The 16,310-nt window shown below is 38.7% G+C and overlaps 1 protein-coding gene across 1 annotated transcript in view; it reads left to right on the forward strand.

The window, feature by feature from the left end:
* Positions 1–16,310, forward strand: part of Mei4 (meiotic double-stranded break formation protein 4) — a 117,699-nt gene that overhangs the window by 46,818 nt on the left and 54,571 nt on the right. The window lies entirely within an intron of this gene.

Here is a 16,310-nt window from a genome sequence, read left to right on the forward strand (position 1 = left end):
ATGCAAAGAGGACATGACTTCACAAGAAGGCCAACAGATTCAACTAATCTAGGCCCATGGGGGTGTACAGAGACTGAAGCACCAACCATGGCACTTGTATAGACTGGACCTAGGCCCCCAACACATATGTAGCTGATGGCAGCTTGGGCTTCATGTGGATCCTTAGAAAGTGGAGCAGGGGCTGCCTTTGGCATAGACTCTGTTGCCTGCTTTTGGATCACTTTCCCCTAGCTGGACTGCCTTTTTGAACCTTGGTGGAAGAGGATGCTTTTATTCTTAATGCGACTTGATGTGCCAGGATCGGTTGGTGGGGAGGGGCCTTCCCTTTTCTGAAGAGAAGGAGAGGAGAAAAGGGGAAAGGAGGGTGGCAGGTGGGACCAGGAAGAGAGGAGAGAGGGGGTGTAAAGCGAATAAATAAAGAAATGTAAAGAAATTCTCCAAAAATTTGGATGGAGCGGCAAATGGAGGATTTCTCTGAGAATTTGGGGAGCTAATTTAAAAAAAGTATAAAAAAGGACAGGCTGCCCTTGAACTAAAAAACATCCTCCCTTAGATTCTTCCATGATGAAATTACAATTACATCATGCTAAACTTCAGAATTATTTTTCACCCAAGAGTAATTATTGCACATGTGATTTAACTATTACTACTCAGAATACCTGAAAGTATTTAGCACTTTAAAAGAGAAAAGGGAAGAAATTTAATGAGCCGTTCTTTTCTTTTCTTTTCTTTTCTTTTTTTTTTTTTTTTTTTTTTTTCATTTCTTTCTGGTATCTGAAAGATTTGTCAGATTTCTCTTGTAGTGAATGGTGTATGGGGGGGGGGGGAGACGTGCACATGGCTGTTCTAAACTCTCAAGGCAGACTCCTCTCACCTGGGCTAGTAGGGTTCAGAGGTACTGAGGGAGGTGGGGACATGCACATGACTGTTCTAAACTCTCAAGGCAGCCTCCTCTCACCTGGGCTAATAGAGTTCAGAGGGACTCTCAGTACTCTGGACAGACAAGAGGCAAATGCATCAGGATTCTGAAAGACACTTAGAGATGTGCATTGCAGATTTTATCATGACTGTCAGCACTTGAAGAAAACACAATCAATAGTCACTAAAAGTAAATATTAAAGAGGATTTTATAATTGTTTTCTGTTTCATAGGACTGCAAGGTTATATCATTGGAGATGTTAAGTTATTTTAAGATGTATGCTTAGCAGTTAACTGGAAATAGTATGACCATCATTAGCTCTGAGGAGGAACTAACACCTCCTTCCAAAGAAAGGGCATAGGAAAGTAGGATTGCCTACGATAGCCACACTAAAGCAATAATGTAAAAAGACAGTGATAACCATTATTGCTTGAATTTTGTGGTATTTCCCTTCCTTAATAGAAAATAATTCCCTTAATGCAATAGGTGTTAGTAAAAATGTTTTATTTTAGTGTAGCACACTGAAAGTTTTGATGGTATTTGAACAAGGCTTACATTTCATGGACTAGTTTCAGTGTATGGAGTATAAAAAGCAAAATCTTGAAGCTAGACCAATTTTCAAAGCCACAAATTATACACAGTAACCTGTAAAAATGCTGTAGTCAGAATGTTTATATTCAGTCCGGCAGCTCAGATGTGGGACATTTTCTGATTAGGATTCCTATCTGTTTCATTTTAAGCAGATACGCATTAGTAAAATGTGTGTGGCTTGCAGGAGGCAATCAGGACCTATAGAGCCAATCCTACAACTGTGGATCAAGCTTTCCCCATTGTCTTCCTAGAATATGGAAAAGATTTAGTGTGTGGATTTGAAAGATAAAGGAATTAGGGTGTGCATAAATTTTACAGATGTCTTGTGTGCTTTTAATTATGATATAATAAAATGACAGTTTAGGCTAGTGTTTACAGATTGAAAGTCTATGGAGAAACTGTTATACTGTTGCTCAGTACTGTTGAATTCAAAAATATGCTGAAATACACTGAAGCAGAAAAAATAATCAACCTATGCGTGAATATGTCATGTTCTCTCACTATGGTGCTTGAGTTTGAAGACTAGAAAAGGAGAAAAAGTATGTATATTCATTAGGTGTCTATATCTGGTTAGAGAGACAAGATCTCTCCAAATAGTTACTTTAATTCATCAGTTCATTCCTTATTCAATATACAAGTGTTATTTCTGCCATTCCTGTAGTGATAATACATAAAAAATAAAATTTCTATTTGCATAATAGACAATAACTTATTGAACCAATAAGCAAGGGAGATCAGAGTCTGTTAAAAAAAAAAAAAAAAAAAAAAAAGAATACAATAAAAGCAGGCTGTGGTGGTGAACTGCCCAGAGAGAAAAAGAACAGAAAAGTTAGATTGCATGGGTAGTTCGCCTTTGTTCAGAAGGAAGTGGTTGAGCCAACTCCATACAGAGCAGCTCACCCCATGACCTTGAGAAAGGAATGCTCAGCAATAGACACAGGCCAGACTAATTGTGGAACAGAACGAGTAAGGACTATTGGGGCTGTGATGAAATCCAAGGAAGAGACAGGCGTATAACGTATGTAGGATTTTCATCAGTGGGTAAAACTTTTGTGACAATGGAGAGATGCTTTGGCTAAAATAACTATGCGTTTACATTTTTTTGCTGTCATTTCTGTGTGGATTGGGCTGTTGGTGGGAGAAAAATCAGAACTGCTGGGCAGGAAAGAGGCTGTGGTATCATGAAGAAAATAATAATGACTTAGGCTAAGGTGGGAAAAGGTTGAAGACATTGGAGCTGCCGCTGAGCTTGGAGATATTCCATAACATGATAAAGACAGTGAGAGAAAGTAGGAAGACATTCTGGAAGTTGCAAAGGTGCTATTTGGAACAGCACAGAAACCATTCTTCTCCCCTCCCCCCAAAAAAAAATATCAAAATAAATATGACTCAATATATAACAATTGTATATTGGCTTTTAGGCTCTGTGCTTAGATAGTCTAGTGTATTTGGTATGGATTATGAGCTGACTCTACTGGATTCTAAAAGAGCTGAAAAAATTCTCACCTGCAGGTAAAACAGAACATTAGAGATGAAAGGTGTTTCAGAAGTACTTCTTGTATCATAGAGATTTAGACCTGGTAAGGCAGGTACAACATGCTAAAAGGTTGATTTTGGGAACAAGAAACAGCAGCCATTGTGAGACACACATTTCCTTTGATTTTGTGTCTGAGAAGGAAATAGCAGTATATGACATAAATAAGAGAAACTCTTTAAAGGTTTATTTGAGATACAAGTTTACCATCTTCCCCATGGACAAATTGAGTCCCTGGCGCAAGGCTACACAGTTGAAGTATATTTCCTTTGTGATGTAAGTTTGGGAAATATTGCAATGGTACAAATATTTCACTATGCGAGATTTTTTTTTAAATAAAGACTACGAAGCAATTATTTTTAGAGAGCTCTGTGTAATGAGTGTTTTAAGCAGGAGAGAATAGTGTCAAGATAAATATAAGAATCTACTTGAAAAAGTTTAACTTGACTTTGGCATATAGAGCAGAGGAATAAGGGTTGTTGTAGTAAGTAATGAAAAAACTAGGGTATGTCCTTTCAAGGGAGGGGATGACATGGGCACACAATTTGCTTTTCAGTTGGTAGTGAAGAGCCTTGGGGTTTTTTTTCTAGGATGCAAACAGAACATTAACGTAACATTTACTTGACGTAGATTATACATGTTGCGAGTAGTATGTATTCTTTAAGGTATTCATCTACATTTATCTGGGTGATAAGTTATTCATATTTAGATAGAGCAATTGAACAAAAGATTGAAACTCCCTTGTCCAGCCCCACTCGTATAATCACATGTGCATGGAAATAAAAGAAGCTGTGGTATAAGAAGGGTTTTTATTTGCTTAATATTACTTAGCTCTTACTCAGAAACACGTACTCTGAGATACAGCAATAGACCACATGTCTGTGTCTTTCTTGGAGCATATATTGTTAAGGGTCACGACAAAAAATTACCAGTGGGAAATGGTTGTGAACTGATGACAGACTAGGGAAATAACAGGAAGCTAAGACAAAGATTGATCTGGAGGCTTCCTTTGGTTCAGGTGGCTAGAGAAGGAATTTCTGAAGAAATGATGTTGAAAGAGATTTTGAGGGACAGGAAACCAGCCTCGAGAATATTGTAAACGAGTCAGAGCAATTTGCATAGCATGTTTAATGCAAGGGAAGTTTCAAAAATGGGAGTAGACGGAACAGAGTAGATCCTCAAGTTTCAAACACTGGAGTCCACGGCGTAGAGTGCATGCCAGGATGCTGAAGTGAGTCTAAGGGAAGCTGCTGGCTTCTGGGCTTGGAAGGTATTAGGTGCAGAGCCAAGGACAATACAGGCAGTAAACTTTAAACCCCTACCCAGATCTAGCCAATGGTCAGAACATTCTCCACAGTTGAGTGGAGAGTGGGATATGACTTTCTCACGAACTCTGGTGCCTCACATTTGACCATGTCCCCTGGAGGGGGAGACCTGGTGGCACTCAGAGGAAGGACAACAGGTTACCAAGAAGAAACTTGATACCCTATGAGCATATACAGGGGGAGGTAATCCCCCTCAGGAACAGTCATAGGGGAGGGGAATAAGGGGGAAATGGGAGGGAGGGAAGAATGGGAGGATACAAGGGATGGGATAACCATTGAGATGTAACAAGAATAAATTAATTAAAAAAAAAAAAGTCTTGTTGAGCTATTAGCCACACTGCGACTTGGATATAAAATGTACCCCCCCTCCCCAGTTAACATGTTTAAGCTCTTCAAAACAAACAAACACACTTCTAATTAATCTTTTTTTTTCACTTTCTATCCCAATTGTAGCCCCCTCCCTCTTTGCCTTCCAGTCCTACCCTCCCTTCCTCAAACCGTCCCCTTCCCTCCCCTAGTCCTCAGAAAGGGGAGCCCTCCGTCCTATCACCAGACCTCAGCCTATCAAGTCTCTTCTGGACTGCCTGCATCCTCTTCTTCTGTGGCCTGGCAAACCTGCCCTGCCAGGGGGAAATGTTTATTCAACAAGTGGGCACCAGAGTCCATGTCAGATTTTGTCCCTACTCCCCATATTATGGGACCCACAAGGAGACTGTGCTGACTATTACATCTGAGCAGAGTGTCTCGGTCCTTGGTTGGTGTATCAGTCTCTGCAGCACTCCTGACCCCAGCCCCAGATTTGTTGGCTCCGTTGGTCTCCATGTGGAGCTCTCATCCCCTTGAGGTCCTTTTATGCCCCAGCATTTCCATAAGACTCCCTGTGTGCCACTCTGAAGTTTGGCTGAGTGTCTCAGCATGTGCTTAGATCCCCTCCTGGGTGGAGTCTTTCAGAGGACATCTGTGGTAGCCTCCCTTCCTGTTCCTTCTCTTCAACTGCTTCCAATGTCTATTCCGTTTTCTCATCTGAATGAGAATTGAGCATTCTCTCTAGGATCCTCCTTGTTATTTAGCTTCTTTAAGTCTGTGTATTGCAGTGTTGTTATCCTACATTATGTGGCTAATATCCACTTATAAGTGAGTATATACCCTGCGTGTCTTTTTGGGTCTGGGTTACCTAATCCAGGATGATCTTTTCTAGTTCCACCCATTTGCCTGCAAATTTAAGGTCTCCTTGTTTTTGTTTTTGTTTTTGTTTTTTTCCATTTTATTATTTTATTCATATTACATCTCGATTGTTAGCCCTTCCCCTGTTTCCTCCCATTCTTCCCTCCCTCCCACTTCCCCCCTTCTCCCCACCTCTATGTCTGTGATTGAGGGAGACCTCCTCCCCCTATATATGCTCTTGGAATATCGAGTCTCTTCTTGGTAACTTGCTATCCTTCCTCTGAGTGCCGCCAGGCCTCCCCATCCAGGGGACATGGTCAGAAAAGGGGCACCAGAGTTCGTGTGAGACTCAGATCTCACTCTCCACTCAACGGTGGAGAATATCCTGTTCGTCGGCTAGGTCTTGGTAGGGGTTCGAAGCTTACTGCCTATATTCTCCTTGGATGGTGCCCTAGTTTGAGGAGGACCTCTCAGGTCTCCTTGTTTTAATAGCAAATGTACCACAGTTTCTTGATACTTAGCTGATGACACTGTTGTAAGAGGCTGTAGATCCTTTATCAGCTGTGCCCCATGGGAGTAAGTGAATCACTATGGGGCAAGCTTTGAGATTTATAATTCTGCTTTTTGTTCACTTAGCCATGAACAAGTAGTTTTAGGGTCCTTTTACTACAACAAACTGGTTCTTCCACCATGCCTTCCATTCTATGGAGGGCTTATGTCTTCTCAAACTAAGCCAAAGTAAACACTTACTTAGCTTGCTTCCTATTAGGCATTTATTCATGGGATGGGTAGCTAAATGACCTGATTTATGTCTGATTATTTATCTATTTCAGTATAGATGGTCACACTCTGGGTTGTCAGCATGCTGGGCAATCATGTAAATTTGTTCACTGTACTGTCTCTGATTATTTTTTCCAGTAAATCCTTCATTCTGCCCCATATATCCTAAACCTAAGTATAAGTTCAAAGCAAAGAAGTAGTTATTTTAACTTAATGTTCAATAAAATGTGAAAAATTATTGTGTAAGGAATAACATATTCTGAGATAGCCCCTGCTTCTGCTTTAGGAGTCTCACATGAATACCCAGGTACACAATTGTTACATAGGTGCAAAGAGCCTAGATCCATCTCTTCAGTGCTCTCTGGTTCACAGTTTAGTCTCTATGAGCTTGAATAGGTCCAGGTTAGTTGGTTCTGTAGGTTTTCTTGTGGTACATTTGACGTCTCTGGCTCTTCCAATCCTTCCTTCCCCCTCTTACACAAGGTTACCCAAGCTCCACTTAATGTTTGGCTATGGGTCTCTACATAAGTTTTCATCTGTTTCTGGGTGAAGCCTCTCTTGATGATATTCATGCTAGACTCTTGTCTGCAAGTATAATGGAACATCATTAATAGTGTCAGGGTAAGCTCCCTCTCATCACATGGATCTCAAGTTGGGTCAGTCATTGATTGGCCCTTCCCTCAGATTCTGCTTCATCTTTTACCCATGCATACCTGGAGGACAGGACAAATTCTGGGCCTAAGGTTTTGTGGCTTGGTTGGTGTCCCAATTCCTCCATTAGAAGTCTTGCCTGGTTACAGGAGATGACTCTTACAGGCTTCATATCCTCCATTAGTAGGAGTCTTAGCTAGGGTCACCCTCCTAGATTCCTCTGGAGTTTTTATTATCCTGGGTTTTTAGCTCATCCCAGAGATGACCCCCCCCAATCCAATGGTCTCTCCTATTATGTGCTTCTTCTGTCCCCCACCTCATCCCTCCTGTTCCCATCTTTACATCTCCTTCCATCCACTCCCTATGTCTAATCTACTTTTCCTTCTCAGTGAGGATTCAAGTGTCTGTCCTTGGGCCCTCTTTGTTACTTAGTTTCTTTGGGTCTGTGGTTTGTAGCATGGTTATCCTGTACTTTATGGCTAATATATAATTATAAGTGAGCATGTACCATGCTTGTTTTTCAGGGTTACCTCACTCAGGATGATCTTTTTCTAGTTCCATCCATTTGCTTGCAAATTTCATGAAACCATTGTTTTAATGGCTGAGGAATAAATACTCCATTGTGTAAGTGTACCACATGTTCTTTGTCTGTTCTTTGGTTGAGGGGCATCTAGTTGGTTTCCAATTTCTGGTTCTTACAAATACAGCTACTTTGAGTGTAGCTGAGCAAGTTTCCTTGTGGTATGATGCAGATTATTTGGGGTGTATAACCAGGAGTAGTCTAACTACATTGCCTGCTTTAGGATCCCTTTCCCATAACTGGGCTGCCTTGTTTAACCTCAATAGAAGATGCACCTAAACTTACTGCACCTTGATATGTTAAAGCTGGTTGATATTCATGAGAAGCCTCCCCTTTTCTGAGAAGAGGAGGAGGAGTGCATTGGCAGAAGGTTAGGTGAGAGGGAGGGACCTGAAGGGAGAAGAGAAAGGAAGCTGTGATTGGATATAATGTAAATAAATAACATAGTCAATAAAAAAACAATAACTTACTAAAGTGCTGTCATCATTAAAAAACAGAGACAATAGCCAGCAAAGAATGGAATGAAATATAGATTTGAGTGCCTTTAGCTAAAATAATTCATCGAGACTGTCTGATTGAGGTATTCACAAAAGCTAAATAGGTGGAGAAAGCCACAGGTACAACAGGTGAGGAAAGTTCCTGTTGGCAGCTAGAAGATGTCTTAGGAAAGAGAGAATGAGGACATCCCAAAGGTTGAGCACTTGAAGACATGAGGAATAATGGTGTCAAATTGTCTAGGATGAAGTCGTCTCACAAGTACAGACTTTGTTTTGTTTACATTCAGAAAATACAGTCAATCAAGAGAAATCATTCCATTTAGATATATTTCCATGAATACAGTAGTTTTCTTTTTTTGGTGTATTTAAATTTAGAATGGTGATGCACATTGATATATATGGAAAAATACTTTGTCAGCATTTCTCAAATATACTTTGTCATGTGCTAAAATGTATCTTCCTAAAGAAAGACGCAAACACATGCTTTTAAGTGAAACAGTATCATCAAGAGCTCCCAAATTGTTGGTTATCCTATACCAAGTTGTCAGCCCCCAGATCATATAAATACAGGTAACGTGGACTAAAAATGTGTTTATTTATGTAATTACATATATGTAAAAAATAAAAAGAGCCCAGGAATTTCAGGGGGGAGATGGGAAGTGTTGGAGGGAGGAAGTGGAAAATGTAATTTTTAAAATAAATACAAAATGTAATAATCTTACAACTGCAAGTGTAATTATATTATAATTACAAATATAATTATCTTATTATATTTTCAAAAACTATAAAAAGTATTAACTAAAATGGAATTATAAGATGGCTTTAACTAATATTTTCTGTTTGACCACTAAGTGGCCTAAACATTACTTTTACATTTTTTGATGCATTAGTTTATGTTGAGTAATGTTTATTAATGCTTGTAAATCATAATTGGTAGTATCAAATCATAATGCCTACATTGAGTATATTTGAATGGATGTTACTTGATTTAATCATAGTGTGTGTGTGTGTGTGTGTGTGTGTGTGTGTGTGTGTATGGGTGTGCTGTGATACTTTTAACAAGTATTCAAATTACCACATAGGAGGCAAGTATCAAGTATCAGATACACCACATAAATAAATTTATTTTAAAAATTATTTATTTAATTAATGTACTTGAGATCTATTTTTTAACTGGCAAATAGATTTAAATTAGAATTTAAAAATAATAAATGTGAGGTCCATGGCTCATAAAAATAATGTAGAATATCTGTAGGATTCACTATGTAGGAGAGACACATGCAGCATTTATAGAGAGAATCAGTGAGTAGTATTTGATATAGCTTTTAGTTAATATTTTCTTCCCTGTATTTTTGTATATGATACATATTCACTATAGATTTCATAAATGTGCTGGTGTTTTACTGCAATGGTTTACGTTTATTGAGCACAGACTATTAGAGTACAGTACCAATTTGTTTATGTGTATTTTGTCTCTATTAAGTCTACTGATGAACACGTTAGGAAGCTCACATATACCCAGTTGGAAAGCTCTTATATTCCGAACTCCAGCACAATAGTAAGTTAAGAAAGGGTCCTCTCGTTCAGGAAGATTTCTATTTACTTAGTCAACTTTTTTGTAATAAGCATTTTGTAATAAGCATGTAAATAAGCATTGTAATAGTAAAAAAAAAAAAAAAAAAAAAAAAAAAAAAAAAAAAAAAAAAAGCAATGCCAAAACCAAAAAAAAGCATCTCAAAGTCTGTACTAGGATGCTAGGATGTTTGTCAGTTGACAAAGACCTTGCTCCTGTCCGGTTGCTCACAAATCTGTTTCCAGCTGAAAAACACCACACACCCTCACACATGTCTTTCACATCCCACACTTGGGATCAAAACAAAAACATTTTTACATCCACTGCAACCTCCCCCCTCTCCTCCCAGGCCCACCGTCCCTCACTCTTCCCAGTGTCCCCTTCTGCTACCCCTCAGAGAAGGGAGCCTCCCTACTTACCCAGCCCAGCCCCTCAAGTTGCATTAGGACAGCGCATATCCTCTAGCACAGTGGCCTGGCAAGAGAGCCCCACCAAAAGGAAGTGAACGAAAAGGATGCAAGAAAGTCCTTCTCAGAGACAGCCTGAGCTCCCCTTACTAGAAGACCCACATGAAGACCAAGCTGCCCATCTGGTACATAGCTGTAGAGGGCCTAAGTATAATCTATATATGCTCCTTGGTTGGAGTTTCAGTCTGCGCAGGTGCCCTGGACCCAGGTTAGTTGGCTCTGTTGCTATTCTTGTGGAGCTACTGTTCCATCCAGGTTCTTCTGTCCTCCCTCCCACTCCTCCACAAGGCTGTCTGCACTCTGCCCAGTGTTTGACTGTGAGTCCCACATCTGTGTTGATCTGTTGCTGGGTGGAGCCTCTCAGAGGACAGCTATGCTAGGCTCCCATCTCCAAGTATAGCAGAGTGTCATTATTTGTGTCAGGGGTTGGCTCCAGGCATTAGTTGGATATTCTCTCAATCTCTGTTCTTTCTTTATCCCTGCACATGTTGTAGGCAGGGTAAATTTTAGGTCAAAGTTTTTGTGGGTGGGTTGGTGTTCCCCTTTCTCTGCTAGGAGTCCTGTCTGGTTTGAGGGTGGCCTCTTCAGTGTCCATGTCTGCTGTTAGGAAGGGTCTCTGCTAGAGTCACCCCCATATGGTCCCAGGAGTCTACCCTGTTGTGGGTCTCCAGCCTGCCTCAGAGATTCCCTAGGCTGTGGTTTCTCTTCTTTCTGCAAGCCCTCTGCCATCCTGTTCCCTTCCCCCACTTGCCTCACATCAAATCCCCACCCTCATCTCCCTCAGCACTCCCTCTCCTATCCTGTTCCTTCTCTTCAAGCATTTCCTTTGTCTGTTCTGTTTCCCTTTCTCAGTGACATGTGTGCATTCTCACTCGGGCCCTTCTTGCTCATCAGATCCCTTGAGTCTTTGAATTGTAGTCTGCTTATCCTGTACTGTATGGCTAATATCCATTTATAAGTGAGTACATAAAATGTGTGCCATTCTGGGTCTGAGAATTCTCAACAGAGGAATCACAAAGGACTGAGAAGCACTTAAGGAAATCCCCAACATCATTAATCATCAGAGAAATGTAAATCCAAATGACTCTGAGATTCCATCTTACACCTGTCAGAATGGCTCACATCAAAAACTCAAGAGGCAGCACATGCTAGGGAGGATGTAAAGAAAGAGGAACAAAGAGGAAAATGGGAGGGAGGAATGGGAGGATACAAGGGATGGGATAACAATTGAGATGTAATATGAATAAATTAATAAAATATATTATTTAAAAAAGAAAGAGGAATAGTCTCCATTGCTTGTACAACCATTTTGGAGGTCAATTTGGAGATTTCTCAGAGAATTGGGTATAAATCTACCTCAAGATGCAGCTATACCACTCCAGAGCATATACCCAAAAGATACCACATCATACAAGAAGAACATATGCTCAACTGTGTTCATAGCAGCTTTATTTGTAATATCAAGAAACTGAAAACAAACCATCTGTCCCTCAACCAAAGAATGGATAAAGAAACTGTGGTACATTTACACAAGGAAGTCACAAAATTTGCAGGAAAATGGATGGAACGAGAAAAGATCATCCTGAGTGAGGTGTCCTAGACCCAGAATGACACACATGGTATATCTTCTTCAATACCTTAAGTGATTTCAAAGGATAGGTCTTCACCCCTTGGTTAAGTTTATTTCTAGTTATTTTGATTTCTTAAATATATAACAAATGATACTCCTCATAACTGATTTCATTCTCAGTTCATTTTTAGCATATTGAAAGGCTACTGCTTTTTACATGAGGATTTTGCACCCTGCTGCTCTGCCGGACATGATCTCAGATCTAGCTTTCTAGTTGTAGTCTAAGATATTTTAAATACTGGATCATGTTATCTGCAATTATGGATACTCTGGCTGCTTTTTTCTTGTTCACATTTCGTTTTATTTGTTGAATTCCATTTTATATCTTTCTCTTGTCCTGTTCCACTACCAAGACATCAAGTGCTATATTACAAATAAATGAAGAGAGTGAGAGCCTTTGTCTCATTCCAGGTTTTACAGGAATTGTTCTTAATTTTCCATTTAGTATAGAGTTTACTGTAGATAGCATTGTTGATAATTTTCTGTGTTGTGTTGAGATATGTTCCTTCTTTTCTGAAGTTTCTTCAGAGTTTTGATCATGATAGGATGTTAAGCTTTATCAAAGCCTTTTCTACGTTAAGGTGATCATGCAGTTTCTGTCATTAAGCCTACTCATGTAGTAAATTACACTTACCGATTTATGTATGCTGAAACAATCTTGCATTCCTGGAATAAAACCAATTCAATCATGGTATATGATCTTCTTAATGTGTTCTTCAATTTAGTTTGCCAGAATTTCCTTTAAAAAATTATTGGTCTATAATTCTTCTAGCATACAATCTCCCTGTTTATACAATTCAATGGTTTTTAATGCAACATATTCATAGGATTGTGCAGCCATCACCACTTTTAATTTTAGAACATTTTCTGAATATTTCATGAATGTATATTATAAAGTACTCATATTTATTCTTCATCACTTTCTTTTCTTCTTCCCACTCTTTTTGACACTTTTGTTCTTCCAAACTACTTGTTATATCATTACCTTTGCTCCCACCCTTCCCCACGCTGTGTGTGTGTGTGTGTGTGTGTGTGTGTGTGTGTGTGTGTGTGTGTGTGTGTGTCTTGTACAGGTATTCTTGCTTGTTCTGTGTTTATGATTGTAATGACCATGATACATCTAGAAGCGACAGTGTTTTGTACTACTCCCCTCCATCCTCGTGGTCTTCTCCACACCATTCCCTGGGCCTTGCGTGTGTGTTAACGGATGCCATGTTGGGTGCTACGCACTTGTCATTCAGTTGTTAGCAATATTTCAACAAGTTAAGGGTCTCTATGTTAACTGTTTCCCACTGCATAAAGCAATTTTTAAAGCAAGATTAAGAACATTATTAGTCTCTAAGTGTAAATATAAATGTTTATATGGCATTTTCACTTCATGTTCATTTAACACAAACATTAGTAGTACTCCCTGCCCCATCCTGCATAGGCTTTTGTCCGGTTTATAATACTAGATGTGAATTCTCTTTTATGGAGTTGGTTTTAAATCTAATCAGAAAGTAGATGATTACCTCAGAATAGTTGTGTTCCTATTGTACCAGTGGATAGATCATGGATACTGTGTTGTTCTGGTAGCTCCCAGAGGCCATAGCTGAGTGAGACTGTTAATGACCTTCCCCACCAGCACCCTGCATTATGTATCAGGTAAACTGGTCTGTAGCTGTTTCATTCTTATGTTTCTGTTTTTTATGTTGTTATTGTTGCTGTATCCTAATCTACTTTTGTTATCAGGATAATGCTGGCTCCATAGAGTGAGTTTGTATTGTGTTGTTCCTTTCTATTTTGTGGAAATGTTTACAGAGTACTGGTGTTAGTTCCTTTTTAAAAGTATGGTAGAATGTAACACTGAATCTGTCCAGTTCTGAGTTTTTTTGTTGATGGGAGACATGTTATTACTGTTTCAAGCTTATTACTTGTTACGTATCTGCTTAAGTTATTTGTGTCTCTTTAATTTAAGTTTGGTAGAATTTAAATGTCTAGGAATTGATTCATTTCTTCATTTTTCATCTTTTTTTCTTTGTTTGGTTTTTGTTGTTTTTTAAAAATTTGTATTTATGTTTTCAAACCATATAATTTGAGAAAAATGCCAAAATGAAACCAAATGTTCACCAAAACATAGAGGTTTTTTTGTTTTGTTTTTTGTTTTTTTGTTTTTGTTGTTGTTGTTGGTGGTGGTGTTGTTTTTAATCAAATACTCTTGGAGCCCTGGAGTGTAGTTGATATGCACAACATGTATATCAACAGTTTTGTTTTGTTTTGTTTTGCTGTGGGGTAACAAGTGACTCAGAATAAAAGGACAGTGGATGGTGAGGTTGGTGCAGCAAGACTCAAACATCCTGAGTAGGACCCTCCTCGGGCCGTCAGTCATATCCCACTGGAGAAAACTGATTTTTCTTTTGCCAGTGTATACCCATTGCAAATGGCTTCTCGGTTAAGAGTACTTTCTTGGTGTCCACTTTCCCCTCTCAATTCAGGGAATGCTTATAGCTTGAACCTGTGCAGAACTTGTAAGTGTTGCTATTTTAGTTTCCATTTTATTAATATCTTCATGTCTTCTCTAATCTATATAATGTACCATTGGTGAGAACGGTACTCTCTCTCACTTTGCATCATTCCTCCCCTACACTACTGAACATTTCATTTGAACATTTTTGCCAGTATCTGGATACACAAATAGCATTGTTTCTGGCACCTAGAGATCCTGGGCATCTTACACAAAATGCTTAGGAAATTCTTATAAATCAGTTAGTAATATTGGCACTAAAGAAATTACTTATAATCAAGTTATGTAAAGGAACAGAACTGGTGTACACACACACACACACACACACACACACACACACACGAATGAGAATATAGCTCATGCTCTTGCAATAATTAAAACATCTGTGCTATGGAAAAAATTTATAAACAGCCAGGACAATTGATGGTCAGTTTCAGAATTGCTCTCTTCTAGCATTCACATGCGAGGAAATAACTCCTGTCCAAACTGCTGGTTTGGCATGAGGGGATTCTCGGTGGTTAGCAGTACCTGCCTCTCTTGCAGAGTGTCTGGAAGCTACATTCTGTAACTTCCTCCCCAGATGTGGCCCATTTGTGGCTTCTTCATGGTGCACTGAGGACTATGGACACATATACATACAGAAAATAATAATAATAATAATAATAATAATAATAATAATAATAATAATAATAATAATAATAATAATAATAATAAAACTCTGATCCCTGGAGTGGCTGTGACTTCCTGAAAACATGCTTGTAGTTGAATGAGAGCTCCTATCTGAAGATGCTTAAAACCGTTTCTTTAGCCAAATCAAGCCATTTGCTTTTGCCTCCACTCAGCCTTTATACTGTTTGCTAAATGCTTTATATGGTTTGTGTTTTGTTTTGTTGCTAAGATTTGTCAAGCATGATCTTTTTTTCTCTGCAATCTAGAAAAAGAAAGATGACTCTGGTAATTGGGACCTGAGTGATGAAGGCGGACTAGAACACGTTTCAAATTTTAATCTTCGGGATTTTAGTCTTTTAAAGCTGAGTCAGAGAGTTATATGAAAGAGGGACAATAATCTTATCTTCACCATGAACATTACTTTTCTAGATTTTTCTATTAAAATTTATTTCTGGTCATTACAGAAAATGATTATATATTATAATAAAATACAGCATTCCTCAGCTTTACTCCTGTATAAAATAAATCATTACACATTTCTGGATGGAAACACACACACACACACACCACACACACACACACACACACACACAATTTCAAAACATGACAACAAAAGGTAATAAAAACATAACTTTTATATTTGATCTGTGATAGTAACAATGTATGAATTTTGATATTTCTGCTTTATTACTCAGATCTTCAGTCCTTCATACTCCCTGTTTGTCCTTCTTTCTAATCCTATCTCTGCTCACACCCCCCACTTGGCTGCCAGAGTTGCCAGATCCTGTGCTTTTATTGTCCTTGTTCTTCTGTCTCCTTTGTCCTGATTTCCCCATTTCTTTTCCAGACACTCAATTTCAGAGTTTTGAATACTTCATGTCTTCCTAGACTCACTCCGCTGTTTTCAGGAGAATGTTTTCAGGAGAAGGGAACAGAGACAATATGTCATATATCCCAAGTTGGTCTTCGATTTGCTACATAGCCGAGGAGGACCTTGAAGTCCTGATGCCCTTGGCTCTTTCTCTTTTTAAATTTTTTATTATTTCTCTTTTTTTACATATACATTTATATTATTACACATAAATAAAATAAACTACACACAGCAAGAAGAACCATCAAACAATCAGGAATTATAGAAAAGCTACATTTATAATGTTTTGGCTATTTGCATTTGGCAACCTTGAAGCAAACATCTTTTTTATCTTGGAGTCTAAAATTCCGAATGTACATCAATATCTATCAAACCTCATCTTTACCAACTTAAAAAACATCTATCTTGACCTCTGAAAACATCATAACCCTTAAACAACTAAGCTTAATAGTAAAACTAAACTATCTGGTCTTCAACCCCATCAGAGACTGGAGAAGGAATAAAACGTAATTACTTGAGGGTTAGGAGCTTCCAAAATGAATAAATGACAGAGACA

Source organism: Acomys russatus, chromosome 32 (genome assembly GCF_903995435.1).
Source record: "Acomys russatus chromosome 32, mAcoRus1.1, whole genome shotgun sequence".
Lineage (NCBI taxonomy): Eukaryota > Metazoa > Chordata > Mammalia > Rodentia > Muridae > Acomys > Acomys russatus.